Source organism: Anthonomus grandis, chromosome 10, assembly GCF_022605725.1.
Source record: "Anthonomus grandis grandis chromosome 10, icAntGran1.3, whole genome shotgun sequence".
Lineage (NCBI taxonomy): Eukaryota > Metazoa > Arthropoda > Insecta > Coleoptera > Curculionidae > Anthonomus > Anthonomus grandis.
The window spans coordinates 6,120,650-6,137,952 of NC_065555.1; the positions used below are offsets into that span (position 1 = coordinate 6,120,650).

At 27.6% G+C, this 17,303-nt stretch overlaps 2 protein-coding genes across 5 annotated transcripts in view; one reads left to right on the forward strand and one right to left on the reverse strand.

Moving 5' to 3' along the window:
* The window catches only part of LOC126741718 (U7 snRNA-associated Sm-like protein LSm11), an 87,392-nt gene that overhangs the window by 39,208 nt on the left and 30,881 nt on the right, over positions 1-17,303 (reverse strand). The gene's annotated exons all lie outside the window — the stretch shown is intronic.
* Positions 10,971-17,303, forward strand: part of LOC126741717 (ecdysone-induced protein 74EF) — a 224,318-nt gene continuing 217,985 nt past the window's right edge. For 3 of the 4 annotated variants that reach the window (XR_007662297.1, XR_007662298.1, XM_050448257.1), the window contains exon 1: positions 11,035-11,885. The gene's annotated coding sequence lies outside the window, so the exon portion shown is untranslated. Of the gene's footprint in view, positions 11,886-17,303 lie in introns of all 4 variants that reach the window. The other variant, XM_050448260.1, reaches the window with a different exon arrangement.

Sequence of the window (17,303 nt, forward strand, 5' to 3'; positions counted from 1 at the left end):
TGGGTTTATAGGTCAAAATTGGGTAAAAAGTGCATTTTGTCGGTTTCTACCGCATTTCATGGTCCAGGCACGCCTTGAATTATTTTAAAATTTTACTTTTCTTAAATAATTAAACCCATTAGAGACCTATAGCATCATTTCATTGCGATCGTCAAGGATTCATGGCTGTTAGATAGGTTTACATGTCAAAAAAAGGGTAAAAAGTGCATTTTGTCGGTTTCTACCGCATTTCATGGTCCAGGCACGCCTTGAATTATTTTAAAATTTTACTTTTCTTAAGTAATTAAACCCATTAGAAACGTATAGCATCATTTCATTGTGATCGTCAAACATTCATGGGCCTCAGATGGGTTTGAAGGTCAAAAAGTGGATTAAAAGTACATTTTGTCAGTTTCTACCTCATCTCATGGTCCAGGCACGCCTTGTATCATTTTAAAATTTCATTTTTCTTAAGTAATTAAACCCATTAGAGACGTATATCATCATTTCATGGCGATCGTAAAGAATTCACGAGTCTCAGATGGGTTTAGAGGTCAAAAAATGGGAAAAAATTCAATTTTGTCAGATTCTACCTCATTTCATGGTCCAGTCACGCCTTGACCCGTTTTAAAATTTCACTTTTCTTAAGTAATTAAACCTACTAGAGACGTGAAGCATTATTTCATAGTGATCGTTAATGATTCATGCGAACCAAAAGGGTTTAAAAGTCAAAAAGGGGTTAAAAAGTCCACATTGACGTGAAATAGCAACGTTGGATAAGTTACGGTCCCCCTCTCCTCCAAGCTCTTTCAGCAGTGTTGCCACTTCTTTTAAATTTTCTTAAGCCAAGAGAAGTTTGTTTCGTACAGTGAAAAAATCCACAAAAGGCGACAAACAAAACAACGAACTTGTTCGGCCATAAAGCGTCTCGGGTTCATTCAAGAATGAAAAAAAATCCGCTGGCATCCACGCTACGTAACTATTACATGAACTTTTACCACTTTTGTTTTCTGCGACGTCAATAAACTCTCTCGCGTCATCTGCGTAATGCAAGAAAAGAAAATCGCAATCGATTAAATAAATGAGAGACATTCTACGCGGTTTTTTAACAATTAAACGGGTTTTAAGAGAGCGATATTTTATTTTTGCACCCGTTACATCCAGAAACGGAAAGTGCTCGACAGTACCTTTAAAATGAGGTGTCGCAAGGCCTACTTGGTTCAAGGTCGTTTGAAAGTGGGCGTGGCCCACTGACGGAGAGGCGTGGTTTGACATTAATATACATTATGTATAAAAAATTATTGTGATACTGAAAGCCTTCTGTTCGAATAGACCTCAATTGCCTGTAAGAAACATGAAAATAAATTCTCGAAAAGTTTCTTATAAAGTTAAGAAATTTGGCAAGTGTGGCAACACTGCTGGGGCTAATGGGTCATCGTTGCCAAATCACTGAAAGAACTCACTTTAGTGCATGTTAACTTCAATTTCTTGGAAGGAATATATGTATAATCACCGAGAATGGCAACACCGCCGGTTGATGCATCTTTGAAACTATTGGACCAAACTATGGCATGTGACCCATCAAATTTCTTAGAATTTGACGTAGAATGCAAAAATGAAATAATATATAGGGTGTCCCATTTAAAATAATGGTCTTGTAGAAAAAAATTAATAAATTCATGTTTGCCTTTGATCATTAAATAGACCCTTAAAATTAATAGAAGAAAGTGAAAAGAGTTTATTCCTATGTCAAATAGTCTTGACACTATCACCTGTCAAAGTTCTAATAAAGGTGATTTTCAATTGTTCATATCTCTGGAACGGTTTGATCAAAGTATGCCATGTGACCCATCAAATTTCTTAGAATTTCACGTAGAATCCGAAAATGAAATAATATATAGGGTGTCCTATTTAAAATAACAAAGATTTTAATAGTCTTATAAAAAAAATAAAATATATTCATGTTTGACTTTGATCATTAAATAGGTCTTAAAAAGTTAATACAAGACAGTGAAAACAATTTTTTTCTATGTCAAATAGTCTTGACACTATCACCTGTCAAAGTCCCAATAAAGGTGACTTTCAATTGTATATATCTCTGGAACGGTTAGATCAAAGTATGCCATGTGACCCATCAAATTTTTTAGAATTTCATGTAGAATCCAAAAATGAAATAATATATAGGGTGTCCCATTTAAAATAATGGTCTTGTAGAAAAAAATTAATAAATTCATGTTTGCCTTTGATCATTAAATAGGCCCTTAAAATTAATAGAAGAAAGTGAAAAGAGTTTCTTCCTATGTCAAATAGTTTTGACACTATCCCTTGTCAAAGTCCCAATAAAGGTGACTTTCAATTGTTTATATCTCTGGAACGATTCGGTCAAAGTATGCCATGTGACCCATCAAATTTCTTAGAATTTCACGTAGAAATTAAAAATGAAATAATATATAGGGTGTCCCATTTAAAATAACAAAGATTTTAATAGTCTTATAAAAAAAAATTAATATATTAATGTTTGACTTTGATCATTAAATAGGTCTTAAAAAATTAATGTAAGAGAGTGAAAACAGTTTCCCTTTATATCAAATAATTTTGACAGTATCCCTTGTCAAAGTCACAATAAAGGTAATTTTCAATTGTTTATATCTCTGGAACGGTTTGATCAAAGTAAGCCATGTGACCCATCAAATTTCTTAGAATTTCATGTAGAATCCAAAAATGAAATAATATATAGGGTGTCCCATTTAAAATAACAAAGATTTTAATAGTCTTATAAAAAAAATTAAATATATTCATGTTTGACTTTGATCATTAAATAGGTCTTAAAAAGTTAATATAAGACAGTGAAAACAGTTTTCTTCTATGTCAAATAGTCTTGACACTATCACCTGACAAAGTCCTAATAAAGGTGACTTTCAATTGTTTATATCTCTGGAACGGTTTGATCAAAGTGTGCCATGTGACCCATCAAATTTCTTAAAATTTCACGTGGAATCCAAAAATGAAATAATATATAGGGTGTCCCATTAAAAATAACAAAGATTTTAATGGTCTTACCAAAAAAATTAAATATATTCATATTTAACCTTAATCATTAAATAGGTCTTAAAAAGTTAATGTAAGAAAGTGAAAACAGTTTCCATTTATGTCAAATAGTTTTGACACTATCCCTTGTCAAAGTCCCAATAAAGGTGACTTTCAATTGTTTATATCTCTGAAACGGTTCGGTCAAAGTGTGCCATGTGACCCATCAAATTTCTTAGAATTTCACGTAGAATCCGAAAATGAAATAATATATAGGGTGTCCCATTTAAAATAGCAAAGATTTTAATAGTCTTATAAAAAAATTAAATATATTAATATTTAACCTTAATCATTAAATAGGTCTTAGAAAGTTAATGTATTAAAGTGAAAACAGTTTCCATTTATGTCAAATAGTTTTGACACTATCCCTTGTCAAAGTCCCAATAAAGATGACTTTCAATTGTTTATATCTCTGGAATGATTCGGTTAAAGTATGTCATGTGACCCATCAATTTTCTTAGAATTTCACGTAGAATCCAAAAATGAAATAATATATAGGGTGTCCCATTTAAAATAACAAAGATTTTAATAATCTTATAAAAAAAAATAAATATATTAATGTTTGACTTTGATCATTAAATAGGTCTTAAAAAATTAATGTAAGAGAGTGAAAACAGTTTCCATTTATGTCAAATAGTTTTGACACTATCCCTTGTCAAAGTCCCAATAAAGGTGACTTTTAATTGTTTATATCTCTGGAACGGTTTGATCAAAGTATGCCATGTGACCCATCAAATTTCTTAGAATTTCACGTAGAATCCGAAAATGAAATAATATATATAGGGTGTCCCATTTAAAATAACAAAGATTTTAATAGTCTTATAAAAAAAAAAAATATATTAATGTTTGACTTTGATCATTAAATAGGTCTTAAAAAGTTAATGCAAGAAAGTGAAAACAGTTTCCATTCATGTCAAATAGTTTTGACACTATCCCTTGTCAAAGTCCCACTAAAAGGTGACTTTCAATTGTTTATATCTCTGAAACGGTTCGGTAAAAATGTGCCATGTGACCCATCAAATTTCTTAGAATTTCTGGTAGAATCCGAAAATGAAATAATATATAGGGTGTCCCATTAAAAATAACAAAGCTTTTAATGGTCTTACAAAAAAAATTAAATATATTCATATTTAACCTTAATCATTAAATAGGTCTTAAAAAGTTAATGTAAGAAAGTGAAAACAGTTTCCATTTATGTCAAATAGTTTTGACACTATCACCTGTCAAAGTTCTAATAAAGGTGACTTTCAATTGTTTATATCTCTGGAACGGTTCGATCAAAGTATGCCATGTGACCCATCAAATTTCTTAGAATTTCACGTAGAATCCAAAAATGAAATAATATAAAGAGTGTCCCATTTAAAATAACAAAAATTTTAATAGTCTGATAAAAAAAAATTAAATTTATTCATGTTTGACTTTGATCATTAAATAGGTCTTTAAAATTAATACAGGCAAGTGAAAACAGTTTCTCCCTATGTCAAATAGTCTTGACACTATCACCTGTCAAAGTCCTAATAAAGGTGAGTTTCAATTGTTTATATCTCTGGAACGGTTTGATCAAAGTAAGCCATGTGACCCATCAAATTTCTTAGAATTTCACGTAGAATCCAAAAATGAAATAATATATAGGGTGTCCTATTTAAAATAACAAAGATTTTAATATTCTTATAAAAAAATTAAATATATTCATATTTAACCTTAATCATTAAATAGGTCTTAAAAAGTTAATGTAAGAAAGTGAAAACAGTTCCATTTATGTCAAATAGTTTTGACACTATCCCTTGTCAAAGTCCCAATAAAGGTGACTTTTAATTGTTTATATCTCTGGAACGGTTTGATCAAAGTATGCCATGTGACCCATCAAATTTCTTAGAATTTCATGTAGAATCCAAAAATCAAATAACATATAGGGTGTCCCGTTAAAATAACAAAGATTCTAATTTTACTCCTCATAACCCATCGCATAGGTTAATAAATAATTATTCCGTAAACTTCCATTTTGCCAGCAAGTTAAATTAACTGATAATACTTCAGAATAATAATTAATATTATAGGAAAACCGTTAGGCTTATGGCGCCCTGACATGCTGGCGTCTCCTCTACTACTTCGACTGATTTAAAACGTCGCATTTCGGTTGGTGCATTTTTTTAATGGTCGGTCTGGTGCCAACCACGTTAACGGAACTTCAATGGTACCGGCAGAATTATATTTAAAAAAAAATGGTATTTCGACGGTTACGTAACGGGTACGTTACCTAGAAGCAACAAAATAGCAAGTGACAAGAATTTTCTGGGAATGATTTGTATGTGCAACATAGTATACAGGTAGGAGAGCCTTAAGGATTCGGGTTGAACTACATAAGAAAAGTGGTCCAAGGAAAATGTAGAGGTAATGTCAACACTGCTGAAGAAGCTTGGAAAGGGGAGGAGGAGGAGGGGCGTTGTTCATCCAACGTTGCCATTTTACCTTAATCTTATCGGAATGTAATAATTAGACGATTTGACGGTAAAAAAACGTTTCCGACCCAATGCCGGCCTTATTATTAAAACCTTAATTAAATAAATATTCATGGATTGAAATTTTTATATTATAACGAGCGAGTCGATAATATTATTAAAAGTAGAATCGACGCTACTAAACCGACTGACATTGATTTTGGCGGTCAACTTACAAGGAACGACCTTATAGGTTTTACAATCAAATACCTAAGGCCAGGTTGTTGTTGTTTATAACACACTAATGATTTTATGAGAATAGTTTTTTTTATAATTAATTATGATCGATACGTTACAACAGATCACACAAAGATATATGATTGAGGTCCGAAGAAGGCTTAAATTGACGTAAGGAGCCGCCATTTTGTTTTACTTCCTAATTATTACGTAATTCGTCAAGGGCTTAATGAGACCTTTAAAATGAGGTGTTACAAGACACCTTTACGTTTCGTTAATTTATTTCTTGTCCAAAATGGCGTCCGTCCGCCATTTTGAATCTTGCCACGTCATGCTTTGCAAATTTGAAATTGAGGTATTTATAATAATTCTGCAATTTTAGTTCAAATATTGAAGCTAATTTAGCATGATTTATGTCGGACACCCTGTATATTGTTACATTTTTGGATTCCCTTTAATTTTAATTAAAATGTCTTAACTGCCTGAAATCATAAAACAATTTTAACTTTACTTGATTAAAAAATTAATTAATTAGTCCAGGCAGTCGAGGGGCCTCAGCTACCTGAAATGGTAAAACAATTCTAATTTTAACGTCATTAATTAATTAATTAAAAGCAATGATCATTGAAATTACTGAAATAGTTAATTAATTAATTTTTAATTAACACTAAGTTAAATTATTCTACAATTTCAGGCAGTTGAGTAGTGGATTTAAAAAAAAATTAATTAATGTTAGACTTCAACTGCCTGGAATAATTAATTAATTAACGTTTACGTTAAATTATTTTACAATTCCAGGCACTTTTTTGTTGCATTTTTTCTTTTTTTACACTTCGGACACTTTAATTAAAATCCATCGTCAACTGCCCAGAACTAATTAATTAATTAATTTTTAATTAACGTTTAAGTAAATATTTTACTCTAAATTATTTTAGATTAATTAAAATCATGCCTCAACTACCTGAAATAATTAATTAATTAATTTCTTACGGCTAAGTTAATATTATTTTATAATTTCAAGTATTTTAATTAAAAGTGTGCCTTTAGTGCCTTCAATAATTAATTAATAAAAATTATGTTTTATTTATCACAGATTCTAAACAGTTGAAAATCGCTAATTTTTTTATTTTCAAAAAGAACAATATTTTCTGTTTATCTGAAATAGTTATAGGTATAGGTAATAGGCTTTATAACCTCAAAAAAATTAAATTTTCCATCGGCAATATCTCAAAAACCGTTTTACCAATGTATGGCATGTGACCCCTTAAATTTCATAGAATTTCACGTAGAATCCAAATATGTAATAATATATAGGGTGTCCCTTTAAAAATAACAGAGATTTTTTATTCTTAAAAAAAATATATAATAATTATTCATGTTTGATTTAAATCATTAAATTGGTCTTAAAAAGTTAATACAAAAAAGTGAAAATCGTTTTTTTTTAAGTTAAATAGTTTTGACCTAATGAGCTGTCAAAGTCCCAAAAAAGATTATTTTCAATTGTTTATATCTCTGGAACGGTTTGATCAAAGTATGCCATGCGACCCATCAAAATTCTTAGAATTTCGCTTAGAATTCAAATATGTAATAATATATAGGGTGTTCCATTAAAAAAAATAAAGATCTATAAGTCTTAAAAAAAAATATAAAAATTATTCATGTTTGATTTAAATCATTAAATTGGTCTTAAAAAGTTAATATAAGAAAGTGAAAACCGTTTTTTTCTAAGTGAAATAGTTTTGACGTTATGACCTGTCAAAGTCCCAAAAAATATTATTTTCAATTGTTTATATCTTTGGAATGGTTCGATCAAAGTATGCCATGCGACCTATCAAAATTCTTAGAATTTCGCGTAGAATTCAAACATGTAATAATATACAGGGTGTTCCATTAAAAGTAACAAGGATCTTTAAGGCATAAAAAAATGTATAAAAATTATTTATGTTTGATTTTAATCATTAAATTGGTCTTAAAAAGTTAATATAAGAAAGTGAAAACCGTTTTTTTCTAAGTTAAATAGTTTTGACGATATGACCTGTCAAAGTAAAAAAAATATTTTTTTCAATTGTTTGTATCTTTGGAACGGTTCGATTAAAGTATGCCATGTGACCCCTCAAAATTCTTAGAATTTCACGTAGAATTCAAATATGTAATAATATATAGGGTGTTCCATAAAAAATAACAAAGATCTATATTTCTTAAGAAAATATATAAAAATTTTTCATGTTTGATTTTAATGATTAAATTGGTCTTAAAAAGTTAATACGAGAAAGTGTAAACCGTTTTTTTCTAAGTCTAATAGTTTTGACGTAATGACTTGTCAAAGTTCCAAAAAAGATTATTTTGAATTGTTTATATCTCTGGAACGGTTTGATCAAAGTATGCCATGTGACCCCTCAAAATTCTTAGAATTTCGCGTAGAATTCAAATATGTAATAATATATAGGGTGTTCCATTAAAAATAACAAAGATCTATAAGTCTTAAAAAAATATATAAAAATTATTCATGTTTGATTTAAGTCATTAAATTGGTCTTAAAATGTTAATACAAGAAAGTGAAAACCGTTTTTTTCAAAGTCAAATAGTTTTGACGTTATGAGCTGTCAAAGTTCCAAAAAAGATTATTTTCAATTGTTTATATCTCTGGAACGGTTCGATCAAAGTATGCCATGTGACCCCTCAAAATTCTTGGAATTTCGCGTAGAATTCAAATATGTAATAATATATAGGGTGTTCCATTAAAAATAACAAAGATCTATATTTCTTAAAAAAAAATATAAAAATTATTCATGTTTGATTTTAATCATTAAATTGGTCTTAAAAAATTAATATTAGGAAGTGAAAATCATTTTTTTCTAAGTCAAATAGTTTTGACGTTATGACCTGTCAAAGTCCCAAAAAAGATTATTTTGAATTGTTTATATCGCTGGAACGGTTCGATCAAAGTATGCCATGCGACCCATCAAAATTCTTAGAATTTCGCGTAGAATTCAAATATGTAATAATATATAGGGTGTTCCATAAAAAATAACAAAGATTTATATTTCCTAAAAAAATATATAAAAATTATTCATGTTTGATTTTAATCATTAAATTGGCCTTAAAAAGTTAATATAAGAAAGTGAAAACCATTTTTTTCTAAGTCAAATAGTTTTGACGATATGACCTGTCAAACTCAAAAAAAGATTATTTTCAATTGTTTATATCTCTGGAACGGTTCGATCAAAGTATGCCATGCGTCCTATCAAAATTCTTAGAATTTCGCGTAGAATTCAAATATGTAATAATATATAGGGTGTTCCATTAAAAATAACAAAGATCTATAAGTCTTAAAAAAATATATAAAAATTATTCATGTTTGATTTAAATCATTAAATTGGTCTTAAAAAGTTAATATAAGAAAGTGAAAACCGTTTTTTTCTAAGTCAAATAGTTTTGACGTAATGAGCCGTCAAAGTCCCAAAAAAGATTATTTTCAATTGTTTATATTTCTGGAACGGTTCGATCAAAGTATGCCATGTGACCCCTTAAAATTCTTGGAATTTCGCGTAGAATTCAAATATGTAATAATATATAGGGTGTTCCATAAAAAATAACAAGGATCTATATTTCTTAAAAAAATATATAAAAATTATTCATGTTTGATTTAAGTCATTAAATTGGTCTTAAAAAGTTAATACAAGAAAGTGAAAACCGTTTTTTCAAAGTCAAATAGTTTTGACGTTATGAGCTGTCAAAGTTCCAAAAAAGATTATTTTCAATTATTTATATCTCTGGAACGGTTAGATCAAAGTATGCCATGTGACCCCTCAAAATTCTTGGAATTTCGCGTAGTATTCAAATATGTAATAATATATAGGGTGTTCCATAAAAAATAACAAAGATCTATATTTCTTAAAAAAATATATAAAAATTATTCATGTTTGATTTAAGTCATTAAATTGGTCTTAAAAAGTTAATACAAGAAAGTGAAAACCGTTTTTTTCTAAGTCAAATAGTTTTGATGTAATGAGCTGTCAAAGTCCCAAAAAATATTTTTTCAATTGTTTATATCTCTGAAACGGTTTGATCAAAGTACGCCATGTGACCCCTCAAAATTCTTGGAATTTCGCGTAGAATTCAAATATGTAATAATATATAGGGTGTTCCATTAAAAATAACAAAGATCTATAAGTCTTAAAAAAATATATAAAAATTATTCATGTTTGATTTAAGTCATTAAATTGGTCTTAAAAAGTTAATACAAGAAAGTGAAAACCGTTTTTTTCAAAGTCAAATAGTTTTGACGTAATGAGCCGTCAAAGTCCCAAAAAAGATTATTTTCAATTGTTTATATTTCTGGAATGGTTCGATCAAAGTCTGCCATGCGACCCATCAAAATTCTTAGAATTTCGCGTAGAATTCAAATATGTAATAATATATAGGGTGTTCCATTAAAAATAACAAAGATCTATAAGTCTTAAAAAACTATATAAAAATTATTTATGTTTGATTAAAATCATTAAATTGATCTTAAAAAGTTAATACAAGAAAGTGAAAACCGTTTTTTTCTAAGTCAAATAGTTTTGACGTTATGACCTGTCAAAATCCCAAAAACGATTATTTTTAATTGTTTATATCTCTGGAACGGTTGGATCAAAGTATGCCATGCACCTATCAAAATTCTTAGAATTTCGCGTAGAATTCAAATATGCAATAATATATAGGGTATTCCATTAAAAATAACAAAGATCTTTAAGGCATAAAAAAATGTATAAAAATTATTTATGTTTGATTTTAATCAATAAATTGGTCTTAAAAAGTTAATACAAGAAAGTGAAAACCATTTTTTTCTAAGTCAAATAGTTTTGATGTTGTGACCTGTCAAAGTCCCAAAAAAGATTATTTTCAATTGTTTATATCTCTGAAACGGTTTGATCAAAGTATGCCATGTGACCCCTCAAATTTCTTAGAATTTCGCGTAGAATTCAAATATTAAATAAAATATAGGACGTTTCATTTTAAATAAGGTAGTAACGTCCAATTTAAGCCTAAAATTGAGGCAAACTTCGTTATTTCAAATCGGGACCCCCATATATTTTTACATTTTTAACTTTTATACAAAAATCCAAGAAATATGATGGGTCACATGCCATACTTTCCTTGAAGAATTTTCAAGAAAATCAGCTGAGAATCCCAAAAGGGCCAATATTCACACGCTAATATCTTGGAAGCCGTTTAAGCAAACCCTGGCATGTGACCCATCAAATTTCTTGGAATTTTATACAGAACGCGATTAAAAGTCCCCTACAATCTTTACACAAATATTTAAGTCACTATAGCGAGCCTTGCAAAAAAACTGAATTAGAACAAGTCCCTTGTGACAGCCCTTTAAGAATCCAGAATATTCTCGAGTTAGTTTTACCTTATGAACGATTTACTATTGAAAAAAAAACTAGTTCAAACGGTAAAAGATAAACCTTGGACGACAAGGTTACCTCTATACCGAGACCTTGCCAGCGGTACCATACCCACCGCAGTCACAATTTTGGACAGTACCGAAAAATCCGTTCATTCTTCGATAACATTTCGGGCGGGAAACAGATCCACTCGCCCCACCGAAAAAAACCCAAACCGTAGTAGCACGTAGTGGAGAACGAGGAAAAAAAAACAAAACAAGACAGAAAAAAAAAAGAAAGAAAATCCTTCTCCGGCGCGCCGAACATCGTGGTAGGCCGAGGAACGCGCTTCTCACTCTTCGCACCGCGCTCAGTTGTTTTAGTAACGCGTTCGCGTTGCGCAAACTTAAGTTGGCTGTGCGCGATAGTCGGACGGACGGGACTAACGACCGCGCCAATTCGTTTGTCTTTTGTTTTTTTTTTTTTTTGGTTTTTCGAAAAAGCCGGCAATTGTTTTTTTTTGGATTTTTGAAAAAATTGCTTTGAAAGGGAGCTCTTAACGTGGATGGATAATTGGACAAGTGGAAAAGTGGGATTTTTCTATTGTGCCGACTGAATGATATTTGGGAATTGTTGCATTGGTGGTGTGAGAGAGGATACGATTTTTTTTCAACTCCTAGAGTGTTGTGATTGGTTACTTTTATAAGTTGGATTATCGTGCTTTTTTTGATATTGGATTAACTACTTTTATGATGGATAATTTTGGGTGAGTCTATTTTGCCAATATGAAACCTAAAATTGAACCAAGACGGGGTGGGTGAGAGTTTTGCTATATATTATTGCATTTTTGGATTCTACGTGAAATTCTAAGAAATTTGAGGGGTCACTTGCCATAGCTAACTGAAACAATTTCCGAGATATTAGGATGTAAATATTAGCCCTTCAGGGATATCTTGCTGATTTTCTTGAAAATTCTTCGAGAAAAGTATGGCATGTGACCCATCATATTTCTTGGTTTTTTATGTAGAATTTAAAAACATACAAATATATGGGAAGTTCCATTTGAAAAAACGAAGTTTTCCTCAGTGTTAGGCTTAAATTGGAAGTTACTACTTTATTTTGCATGAAAGACCATATATTTTATTCAATATTCAAATTCTAAGTGAAATTCTAAGAAATTTAATGGGTCACATGACATACTTTGCTCTAACCGCTCTAGAGATATAAGCAATTGAAAATCAGCATTTTTGGGACTTTGACAGGTCATAATGTCAAAACTATTTGACATAGAAGCAAACGGTTTTCACTATTCTATATTAACTTTTTAACACCTGTTTAATAATCAAAGTCAACTATGAATATATTTAATTTATTTTCTAAGACTATTAAAATCTTGGCGCCCAACAATCTTTCGAAAAAATATAAAACTAATAAAAATATATTTTCTATTAATTAATTATTTCAAACAGTTAAGGCACACTTGAAATTATTTAACTTAACCGTCAGAAATTAATTAATTGATTATTCTAGGCAGTTAATAATGGATTTTAATTAAAAGACCTGACATTTTAAAAAATCAATTCAAAATACAGTTCAACACAGTACAATTACAAAATAATTTAAACTTCAGTATCAGCTCTAAATTAATTAATTAATTATTCCAGTGGTAATGCTGATAAAATTTTAACTGTCTGTAATACAAAAAAAATTCTTGGAACTGTAAAATTATTTTTTACAATGATTTATTTAACTAAAACGTACTTAACTAAAATTAATTAATTAATTATTCCAGGCAGTTGAGGCACGATTTTAATTAATGTGTCTCAGATAAAAAAAAATCTACAATGCAAGGGCCTGGAATTGTAAGATAATTTAACCTAAACGTTAATTAAAACTAATTAATTAATTTTTTTAGTCAGTTGAGGCACGGTTTTAATAAGTGTCTTAAATTTTTTTTTAATATTCAATTAAGTACCTGGGATTGTAAAATAATTTAACTTAAACGTTATTTAAAAATTAATTAATTAATTATTTAGACAGTTGAGGCATGGTTTTAATTAATGACTTAAATTTTGAAAATATCTACAAATGAAGTGCCTGGAATTGTAAAATAAGTTAACTTAAGCGTTAATTAAAAATTAAATAATTAATTATTCTAGGCAGTTGAGGCATGGTTTTAATTAGTGTCTTAAATTTTAAAAATATATCTAACTCAAGTGCCTGGAATTGTAAAATAATTTAACTTAAACGTTAATTAAAAATTAATTAATTAATTATTTTAGACAGTTGAAGCATGATTTTAATTCGTGTCGTAAATTAAAAAAACATCTAGAACTTTAGTGCCTGGAATTGTAAAATAATTTAATTTAAACGTTAATTAAAAACAAATTAACTAATTATTTTAGTCAGTTGACGGCATGATTTTAATTAGTGTCTTAAATTAAAAAAAAATAAAACTTCAGTGCCTGGAATGGTAAAATAGTTTAATTTAAACGTTAATTAAAAACAAATTAATTAACTATTTTAGACAGTTTAGGCATGGCTTTAATTAGTTTCTTAAATTTTAAAAATATCTACAACTCAAGTGCCTGGAATTAAAAAATAATTTAACTTAAACGTTAATTAAAAACTAATTAATTAATTATTTTAGTCAGTTGAAGCATGATTTTAATAAGTATCCTAAATTTAAAAAAAAATCTAGAACATCAGTGCCTGGAATAGTAAAATAATTTAATTTAAACGTTAATTAAAAACAAATTAATTAATTATTTTAGACTGCTGACGCATGGTTTTAATTAGTGTCTTAAATGTTAAAATATCTCTAACTCAAGTGCCTGGAATTGTAAAATAATTAAATTTAAACGTTAATTAAAAACTAATTAATTAATTATTTTAGACTGTTGAGGCATGGTTTTAATTAGTGTCTTAAATGTTAAAATATCTTTAACTCAAGTGCCTGGAATTGTAAAATAATTAAATTTAAACGTTAATTAAAAACTAATTAATTAATTATTTTAGACTGTTGAGGCATGGTTTTAATTGGTGTCTTAAATTTTAAAAATATCTACAAATCAAGTGTCTGGAAATGTAAAATAATTTGACTTAAACGTTAATTAAAAACAAATTAATTAATTATTTTAGATAGTTAAGGCATGGTTTTAATTAATGTCTTAAATTTTGAAAATATCTACAACTCACGTTCCTGGAATTGTAAAATAATTAAATTTAAACGTTAATTAAAAATTAATTAATTAATTATTTTAGTTAGTTAAAGCATGACTTTAATTGGTGTCTTAAATTTAAAAAAACATCTAGAACTCCAGTGCCTGGAATTGTAGAATAATTTAATTTAAACTTTAATTAAAAATTAATTAATTAATTATTTTAGTCAGTTGACGCATGATTTTAATTAGTGTCCTAAATTTAAAAAAAAATAAAACTTCAGTGCCTGGAATGGTAAAATAGTTTAATTTAAACGTTAATTAAAAGCAAATTAATTAATTATTTTAGACAGTTGACGCATGATTTGAATTCGTGTCTTAAATTAAAAAAACATCTAGAACTGCAGTGCCTGGAATTGTAAAATAATTTAATTTAAACGTTAATTAAAAACTAATTAATTAATTATTTTAGACAGTTGAGGCATGGTTTTAATTAATGTCTTCAATTTTGAAAACAATCTACAACTCAAGTGCCTGGAATTGTAAAATAATTTAACCTAAACGTTAATTAAAAACTAATTAATTAATTATTTTAGACAGTTGAGGCATGGTTTTAATTAATGTCTTCAATTTTGAAAACATCTACAACTCAAGTGCCTGGAATTGTAAAATAATTTAACCTAAACGTTAATTAAAAACTAATTAATTAATTATTTTAGACAGTTGAGGCATGGTTTTAATTAATGTCTTCAATTTTGAAGACAATCTACAACTCAAGTGCCTGGAATTGTAAAATAATTTAACCTAAACGTTAATTAAAAACTAATTAATTAATTATTTTTGACTGTTGAGGCATGGTTTTAATAAATGTCCCAAATTTTAAAAATATTTTCAACTTGAGTGCCTGGAATTGTAAATTAATTTAACTTAAACGTTAATTAAAAACAAATTAATTAATTATTTTAGACTGTTAAGGCATGGTTTTAATAAATGTCCCAAATTTTAAAAATATCTACAAATCAAGTGCCTGGAATTGTAACATAATTTAACTTAAGCGTTAATTAAAAACTAATTAATTAATTATTTTAGTCAGCTGAGGCATGGTTTTAATTAGTGTCTCAACCTTTAAAAATATTTTCAACTTGAGTGCCTGGAATTGTAAAATAATTTAACTTAAACGTTAATTAAAAATTAATCAATTAATTATTTTAGTCAGTTAAGGCATGGTTTTAATTAGTGTCTTAAATTTTTAAGATATCTACAACACAACTGCCTGGAATCGTAAAATAATTTAACTTAAACCTTAATTAAAAACTAATTAATTAATTATTTTAGTCAGTTGAAGCATGTTTTTAATTAATGTCTTAAATTTTTAAAATATCTACAACACAGCTGCCTGGAATCGTTAAATAATTTAACTTAAACCTTAATTAAAAACTAATTAATTAATTATTTTAGTAAGTTGAGGTATGGTTTTAATTAGTGTCTTAAATTTAAAAAAATATGTAAAACTTCAGTGCCTGGAATGGTAAAATAGTATAATTTAAACGTTAATTAAAAACAAATTAATTATTTATTTTAGACAGTTGAGGCATGGTTTTAATTAATTACTTAAATTTTAAAAATATCTACAACTCAAGTTCCTGGAATTGTAAAATAATTTAATTTAAACGTTAATTAAAAACTAATTAATTAATTATTTTAGTGAGTTGAGGTAGGGTTTTAATTAGTGTCTTAAATTTTAAAAATATTTACAACTTGAGTGCCTGGAATTGTAAAATAATTTAACTTAAACGTTAATTAAAAACAAATTAATTAATAAATTTTTTAGACAGTTGAGGTATGGTTTTAATTAGTATCTTAAATTTTAAAAATATTTTTATCTTAAGTGCCTGGAATTGTAAAATAATTTAACTTAAACGTTAATTAAAAACAAATTAATTAATTATTTTAGACAGTTGACGCATGGTTTTAATTAGTGTCTCAAATTTTTAAAATATTTACAACTTGAGTGCCTGGAATTGTAAAATAATTTAACTTAAACGTTAATTAAAAACAAATTAATTAATAAATTTTTTAGACAGTTGAGGTATGGTTTTAATTAGTATCTTAAATTTTAAAAATATTTTTATCTTAAGTGCCTGGAATTGTAAAATAATTTAACTTAAACGTTAATTAAAAACAAATTAATTAATTATTTTAGACAGTTGACGCATGGTTTTAATTAGTGTCTCAAATTTTTAAAATATTTTCAACTTGAGTGCCTGGCATTGTAAAATAATTTAACCTAAACGTTAATTAAAAACTAATTAATTAATTATTTTAGTCAGTTAAAGCATGATTTTAATTAGTGTCTTAAATTTTTAAGATATCTACAACACAACTGCCTGGAATCGTAAAATAATTTAACTTAAACCTTAATTAAAAACTAATTAATTAATTATTTTAGTCAGTTGAAGCATGTTTTTAATTAATGTCTTAAATTTTTAAAATATCTACAACACAGCTGCCTGGAATCGTTAAATAATTTAACTTAAACCTTAATTAAAAACTAATTAATTAATTATTTTAGTAAGTTGAGGTATGGTTTTAATTAGTGTCTTAAATTTAAAAAAATATGTAAAACTTCAGTGCCTGGAATGGTAAAATAGTATAATTTAAACGTTAATTAAAAACAAATTAATTATTTATTTTAGACAGTTGAGGCATGGTTTTAATTAATTACTTAAATTTTAAAAATATCTACAACTCAAGTTCCTGGAATTGTAAAATAATTTAATTTAAACGTTAATTAAAAACTAATTAATTAATTATTTTAGTGAGTTGAGGTAGGGTTTTAATTAGTGTCTTAAATTTTTAAAATATTTACAACTTGAGTGCCTGGAATTGTAAAATAATTTAACTTAAACGTTAATTAAAAACAAATTAATTAATTATTTTAGACAGTTGACGCATGGTTTTAATTAGTGTCTCAAATTTTTAAAATATTTTCAACTTGAGTGCCTGGCATTGTAAAATAATTT